This window comes from Labeo rohita, chromosome 6 (genome assembly GCF_022985175.1).
Source record: "Labeo rohita strain BAU-BD-2019 chromosome 6, IGBB_LRoh.1.0, whole genome shotgun sequence".
NCBI lineage: Eukaryota > Metazoa > Chordata > Actinopteri > Cypriniformes > Cyprinidae > Labeo > Labeo rohita.
In genome coordinates, this window is record NC_066874.1 from 22,488,265 (window position 1) to 22,496,665 (window position 8,401).

An 8,401-nucleotide genomic window follows, 5' to 3' on the forward strand; every position below is an offset into this window, starting at 1 on the left:
CGAGGGTCCCAGGGTGCTAAAAAATTTAAAACCCCTAATATAAGGTATAAAAAAAGACTTAGGCTATTCAAATATATTTCCAGACATAGGCTTATATATAATAGATATTATTGTCATTTTCAGACATACTGTGTTTCACAAACATTCTTCTCATCAACAGAGTAAAATTAAGAAACATGCATTTCTCTAATACAAATAAAGGATTAGGATTGGAATTATAATTCGTTTTTCTAATATTATTTAAATTACTGCATCATATTTATACTTAATTATATGTATTATAGTTATAATAAGTTTACCTTCTCCAGGTGTCCGATGTTTTCAACCACTGAAGTCAACAACCTCTACAGTTTTACAGTTAAAAGCAACTGATTGTAAAAGCAAAGCATAGGGAGATTGTTGAGGGTGACCTTTGCAAATTTGGCTCAGTTCAACTTGTTTTAAACACCATCGCAAAGCGAGAAGAGCCCTGGAAAGCCAGCATCCAACTCACTGCTTCCACTACCGAGTATATTTCCAACGTCTTGTGCCGTATAATCCGGGTGAAGAGGAGAAAAAACTATCGTGAGGAGAAGCGGTCGCTCTGTCTTCACTCTTCTCTCTCCAGGTAGAGAGGTCTCTTATGAATTGGAAGTTACGGTGAAGCAATCCCATAACCATTAACGACTGACGCGATTAAAGTCTACTGTTTCCTCTCGGTCGACACATTAAGTTAACCTGGTGTCCAAGAAGCACTAAATAAATGTAGACTCCGGAGGTCCACTCTGTGCAACTGCGCGTATGTCGGATGCTCAAACCCGACGCTTCCCATGCACACCATGAAAATATCCAATTTATTTCAGAGACAAGCCTCCTCCACTCCTCATTGGCTGCGAGCGGGCGGGAGGGGCGGGGTTTCGGCGCTGAGAGAATGTACTTTGTCAGGGTCACAATGAGTTTGAACATAATGTGCTTGTTATGAAAATAATATTTTACTTATTTATGAATGGGATCTATATGATACGCAGTAATAGCCTGCTCAAGCTGCAGGATCGACATTATAGTCAGTCAAGTCGTTATCAGGCTCACAACACTGACAGTGGCAGACTATTAGAACATGGCTTATATGGGCTTGAATTGAGATGTATTGGGTTTATTGTCACATTACTGTTATGCAGCATATCTGAGCTCAAAAATGCATACATATTTAAAATATTATTTAAATTTGTATGTATTTTAAATGGGTTGCAGGGTAAAAAAAACAGGATGCTATGATGCAAAAAGAGCATCGCTTACAGGAACATGGAAAAAATCTCCATCAACCAAAGTGAAGATTATTTTTATTTATATTTAATTATATTTTGATCTTTTCAACTTATTAACAATTCACAGATATGCTTACTTTATTGTGATATTGGAAAAATATGATTTTCATAAGATGTGTGGGTTTCATATTTTCTATGAATATATTAACACATATATCAAAGGAAAAATGTACTGCGAAACAGGAATCATAAAATGTTGTCCTGACTTTTTTGGATTATTATGCACAAATCAACATTACTAACAAAAATAGTTGTACTTAATGATTTTATTTATTTTTATTATTATTATTATTTCCCAAAACTTCATACTTACCTATAAGGTTGCACTGTTATTTTTTTAAATTAAATAAAATAAAATAAAATAAAATACAAAAGTCTATCCAGACGGACTGTTTACAATATTTTTTCCAAGAAGTTGTACTTAACTATAAGGTTGCACTGGTTATTTAAAATAAAACAAAAAATAATACAAAAAATAATAATAATAATAATAATAATAATAATAATAATAATAATAAAATAATAAAAATGACAAATCTCTATTCAGACGGACTTTTTCTTTGTCCAAAACATCATACTTAGTAAGTTTGCACTGGTTATTTAAAATATAATAAAGTAAAATAAAAATGACAAAACTCTATCCAGACAGACATTACAGTATTTTTCCCCCCAAGACTACATACTTAACCATAAGGTTGCACTGGTTATAAAATATATATATATATATATATATATATATATATATATATATATATAAAATAAAATAAAATCTCTATCCAGACAGACCCACCCCCACCCCCCCAAAAAACATTATACTTAACTATAAGGTTGCACTGGTTATTTAAACAATAAAATAAAATAAAATAAAAATTACAAAAGTCTATCCAGACAGACTGTTTACAATATTTTTTTTCCAAGATGTCATGCTTAACTATAAGGTTGCACTGGTTATTTAAAATAAAACAAAAAAATAATGAAAAAATAAATAAATAAATAAATAAATTATAATAAAATAAATAATAAAAATGACAAATCTCTATCCAGACAGACCCACCCCAACCCCCAAAAATGTCATACTTAACTATAAGGTTGCATTGGTTATGTAAAACAATAAAACAAAATAAAATAAAATAAAATAAAATAAAATAAAATAAAATAAAATAAAATAAAATAATCATGACAAATCTTGATCCAGACAGACCCCACCCCCCCAAAACCTCATGCTTAACTATAAGGTTGCACTGGTTGTTTAAAGCAATAAAGAAAAATAAAATAAAATAAAATAAAATAAAATAAAATAAAATAAAATAAAATAAAATAGAATAAGCTCTATCCAGATGAATAAGTATATTGTATATTATCATATCTCAAACAGTGTCCATGATTATGTTCTTAATAAGATGTTTACCATTAGAGAAGTTATTAAAGGAGTGCACTGGACTGTCCATGCTGACAACTGTTTTAAACACAGGAATGAGCAGAAACAGTCAGACATTGGCTTCCAATTGATTCGCCGTGATCGACCGTGAGAGGAAATGAGCAATCTTGGGAGGAAAGGAAGGGAAAGAAATCAAAGACAAAATCAAATCAAGTCCTCACAGTGAGCGAGAGAGAGAAATATCAGCACCATTTTTTGCGAGATGTTTTCAGATGATGCGGATAGTGAAAAGACATCCACAGGACCAGCGGCAGATCAGTGGATAGTGCAGAAAACAGCTGTTTGACAAAGCTGAGACAGCACTCTTTAAAACTAAAGGCAGAGTTGAGATCTAGATCACAAAGCAGGGACATTTATCAATGCACAGACAGGAAGTCATTACAACAGGTAAATATTCACTTAAAATACAGCCTTGATGGAGTCAGTGATGTGTTGTTTAGGTGAAGAGTAATCAAGAAAGCAAAGTAAAGATAATATTTTAATTAGCTAGCATATTGACAGCTGAGGCAATGTATTTTTGCATATCTCATCGGGTGCATTATGCTTATTCGCTTTTTTCCTCATTTCTCTCTCACACTCTCCCCCACAATGGCTTCTGTAAATAGGTTAGTCTGTGAAAACGTAAGAAGTCTTTGGACAATATAATTGCAGGCAAGAGAAATTCACTCCTGCAAACAGTTCGGCACCTGCTTGCATAATTAGCCCGAAGACGCCCAACACATATTAACTAACTATGTGCAACCAGCTAAAAGTGATGTTTATCAATGTAGCATGAGGTTTCACAGGCTATTAATTGTCATAAGCATCGTGTGAAGCTTTAGTCTCAGTCACTGCATGTTAGCTGAAGTGTCAGACTCTCTTCTGGCTGTATGAATCACCCGAATAGTGATGAGGCCAAGCCAGTGTCATGCTCTCCTTCTCTAATGACTCTGACATATGAGCTTTGTTCCACAGTAACAAGCACCATTGCTACAGCTAGAAATGTCTAATGATGATGTCTGAAAAAACATTAACCCTCCCTTCTCAATGCCACGTGGTCAACATGCAGGCCCATAAATCAATCTGCAGTGTTGCGGGTTTGTAAGTGGCTTTGTTTAACAGCTTGCTCGCAACATCAGATTCCTATAAAGATACAATGAGCATATAAACGCCAGTATGCCTCAAAAAAATGAGTGAAAAGCATAAAGGCTTAATTTTCCTAGCTCAGTGTACAAATGCACTGCAAATAAGGGTTGCACACAATAAAAGCCAAAGATATGAGTTATTATTCTAATATTTTCTGCTTCATTCTGTTCTTCGGGTTGAAGAAATAGTTCATCCAAAAATGAAAATTTGCTGAAAATATACTCACCCCCAGGCTATCAAAGATGCAGATGAGCTTGTTTCTTCATTGGAACAGATCTGGAGTAATTTAGCAGCATCACTTGCTTACAAACGAACCCTCTGCGGTGAATGGGTGCCGTCAGATTGAGTCAAACAGATGATTAAAGCATCACAATAATCCTCAAGTATAATCCACATGGTATAAATGAATGCCTTGTCATGTGAAAAGCTGTGTTTCTAAGATATACAGCGCCTTGCGAAAGTATTCATACTCCTTCATACTCATTATTTTTATGTTGCAGCCTTATGTTAAACTGCTTTAAATGACTTTTTTTCACATCAATCTTCAGTACATACACCATTATGAAAAAGCAAAAACAGAATTGTTACAACTTCGTAAATTTATTAAAAATAAAAAACCTGACACCAGTACATTGCATAAGTATTCATACCCTTAACTCAGTACTTTGCTGAGGCACCTTTACAGCCTCAAGTCTTTTTGGGTTTGGTGCGACAAGCTGCAAAGAACATGAGCATTTGGCAATTATCTGCCAAGCTCTGTCAGATTGGATGGGGACAGGCGCACATTTTCGGGTTTCTCCAAAAATGTTTGATTGGGTTTAAGCCCAGACTCTGGCTGGACCACTCAAGGACATCTACAGAGTTGTCTATAAGCCACTCTTTCTGTGTGCTTAGGGTCATTGTCCCGTTGGAACATGAACATTCTGCCCAGTCTGAGGTTCTGAATGCCCAGGACTGGGTTTTCATTAAGGCCATCTTTATATTTTGCTGTGTTAAACTTTTCTTCTGACAAGTCCCTTAGTCCCTGTCATTGAAAAACCGCTCCACATCATGAGGCTGCACCACCACACTTTACTTTTGGGATGGTACTCTGCAGGTGATGAGCAGTGCCTAGTTCCTCCATACATAATGCTGGGAATTGAGGTTCATCAAACCTTGTTTCTCACAGTCTGAGGGTGATGCTTTAGATGCTTTTTTTGCAAATTCCAATTGTGTTTTCATGTGTCTTCACTGAGGAGAGGATTGAGTCTTGCCACCATACCATAAATCCCAGATCGGTGGAGTATTACAGTGATGTTTGTCCTTCTGTAGGTTTCTCCTATCTCCACATATGATCATGGAGCTCAACTAGAGTGACCATCAGGATCTTGGTCACCACTCTAACCAAAGCACTTGTCCATCAATTGCTCAGTTTGGCCAGGAAGCCAGCTCTAGGAAGAGTCCTAGTTGTTTCAAACTTCTTCCATTAAGAGTACATGCTTTCGTGAACCTTCAGTGCAGCAGATTTTTTTTCTGAACTTCTCTGATCTTCCCCGGATCTGTGGCTCCTGTTTCTGAGCAGATTTTTTTTTTTATCCTCTGGGCTTGGTTTTTGCTCTGATATGCATTTTCAGCTGTTAAACATTTATATTAATATGTTTGTCTTTCCAAATCATACCCATTCAACTGAATTTGTCACAGGTTAACTTCGCTTGAAGTGTAGTAACATCAACAAGCTCCTGAGCTAAATTTCAACTGTCCAAGATAAGGGTATGAATACTTATGCAATGTACTTATTTCAGTTTTTTTACTTTTTTTTTTTTTTAATAAATGTACAAAGTTGTGACAATTTCCTTTTTTTCTTTGTCATTATGGTGTATGGAGTGCAGACTGATGTGAAAAAAAAGTAATTTAAAGCAGTTTAACATGAGGCTGCGACATGACATAAAAGCTGAAAAAATGAAGGGGTATGAATACTTTTGCAAGGCACTGTAAATCCATGATTAAGGTGTTTTAGCTTTAAATGTTCATTTCAAAATACCTGTCCATAATCAACAATTATGCTTCCTCCAGTAAAAGTCCGTCCACTGTTGTCCTCTCGCACTGAAATCCACTGACATACTTGTTTAGAACTGGATTACCGTGTTGTTTTTATCAGCTGTTTGGACTCTCATTCTGACTGCACCCATTCACGTTTGTCTCCATCTGCCTTTATTGTGTTTGACGATACAGTATCTGACATACTGTATGTTGAAAACGATAGCTAAATAGAAAGCAATATTATTAAAGAAAAAAATCCAAAGCATTCAGAAATAACAAGTCAACCTATTGTTGGACAAAAATACGGATAAAAGGAAAAATGACAGAGAGAGTCTTTCCAGACCTCAGGTCATTTGCTAATGGATTTTTTTTAATAAACCATTGAAGAGATGCATTATTTGTGTGATGTTCTGCCCTCAAAATAGATCCATCTTGATATTAGATTCTGTCATGCTTGAGAGGCAACACAATTTTCCCTTCTTACTCGTGGCGTGACTTTTTGCTTGAATAAGGTGGACTAAAAAGGACTTGGTGGCATTTGTCTGGGGAATGAACAGATTGTACAGGTCATTGATAGAAAATGGCATATCGCAGCACAATGAATTGTAGTAGTTGCTTGATGAATGGCACAGTCCATAGGGTGAGCCTGGTGGACATCAGTCTAGAAATATCAAATAGCACAAGCATTTCCTTTTTGTTTTATCCATAATACTGTATGTTCATATAATAGCTCCATTATTAACATGAATAGAAAGAAATTGAGATATGTATAGTTAGGCGTACAGCACACTAGAACAGTAGTTCTTAACTGGTGGCTTAGTGTCATGCAAATTTTTATTTAATTGTTTATTTTTTACAATAAATAACTTGGTACTGCTGGGTCCCTATTTGGTACATCTTGTAACAAAACCATTTGAGAACCACTTCATTACATCAAGTGTGTGTCATTTTCATAAGCAATATGCACACTGAAGTAGCAACCTTTCTTTTGTATATTTATTTGCATATTTGTTGATTTCGAGTGGTAACATGCAAATAAATATTCTAATAAGATAATGAAACACTAGTGACATCTAATAACATCATAGATGTGACATAATTACTGCTTTTTTTTTTTTTTTTTTTTTTTTTTTGCTTAAATAGCTGATTAAATGTTTCTCTTGGAATAAAGATCAAAATAATAACACCATAATCTTCTCAAACAATCGTTAAATCTTGCCAAAACAGAGGCTTAGTTAGTAAAGGACCGTTTAATAAAGATCTCGGTTTGAACATCGTCTTTCGTTGCCATCTGTCTTTAAGTAATCTCTGTCAATGAAAATGCTGGCAGCATTCTTGGATTGGCTCGCCATCCTTTACCATGCAGCCAAAAAAAATTAGAAAAACAATCGAGTCCTTAACAGACTAGCACTGCACATATTGTGACTAGAAAACACACAATATTGTGTGAGTGATCCGATGCTTCTCTAGCACTCAGCCTTATTAGAATTCAGTTCTGTAGCACAAAATGCCTCATTAGCCACATCAATAACATTGGGATGACGTAGTGCGGTAATATTCCGGGTTCAGTACAAGTTAACGGAATAGTTCACCCCAAAATGAAAATTTGCTGAATTTACTCACCCTTAGGCGATCCAAGATGTAGATAGTTTAGATTTGGTGTAATTTAGCAGTACATCACTTTCTGGATCCTCTGCAGCGAATTGGTGCTGTCAGAATGAGAGTCCAAACAGCTGATAAAAACATTGCAGTAATCCCTCAAGTAATCAAAATTAATTCGTCTATCTTGTGAAGTGAAAAGCTGCTTGTTTGCAAGAAACAAATCCATTATTAAGACCTATTATGCTCCTTTTTACAATATGTAATATAAGTTTCCCTAGAATGTGTCTGTGAAGTTTCAGCTCAAAATACCCCACAGATCATTTATCATATAATTTTGAAAATGCCTATTTTATGTGAAAGCAGAAACACGCTGTTTCGTGTATGTCTTTAAATGCAAATGAGCTGCTGCTCCCCGCCCCCTTTTCCAGAATAGGGCTGTGCCCTTACAGCTCCTACCTCAGATATTCTGCCAAAAAATCATCTGTTTGGTTTTGATTATCATGTCTATCGTGCTGAAATCATGCGATTTTATAGTCATATTAGTTTAAACTTCTAATATACGGTTTTCTGAGCACACATCTGAATCAAGCGCACGGCATGCGAGTGCTAAACTAAGCTCTCTTTCATGCGCTTAAACGGTCAAATACACAAGTTTATATTAAAACACACATGAGTTACAAAACCAGTCAGTTATGTCTGTGAAGGTAAACAGCTGGGAAAGAAATTGAATGTTTATATTAGATCTGTGTGGCAGTAGTGTAATATACAGTAAATAAATCAATATACCCACTGCTCTCTTGTCTCCTTTGAGGCTAGGAAATAGTTTGCTGTGCAATCAAAGACAGAACAGTAAGCATGCTTGAACATTTACCATTGTGTTAGAACTGGTACAACGCTATCGCTTGCAAAAACA

General features: G+C 35.4%; 1 protein-coding gene across 2 annotated transcripts in view; it reads right to left on the reverse strand.

Moving 5' to 3' along the window:
* The window catches only part of brinp3a.1 (bone morphogenetic protein/retinoic acid inducible neural-specific 3a, tandem duplicate 1), a 40,735-nt gene extending 39,938 nt beyond the window's left edge, over positions 1–797 (reverse strand). For both annotated transcript variants that reach the window (XM_051111826.1, XM_051111825.1), the window contains exon 1: positions 300–797. The gene's annotated coding sequence lies outside the window, so the exon portion shown is untranslated. The remainder of the gene's footprint in view (positions 1–299) is intronic.
* Positions 798–8,401: the final 7,604 nt, after the last annotated feature.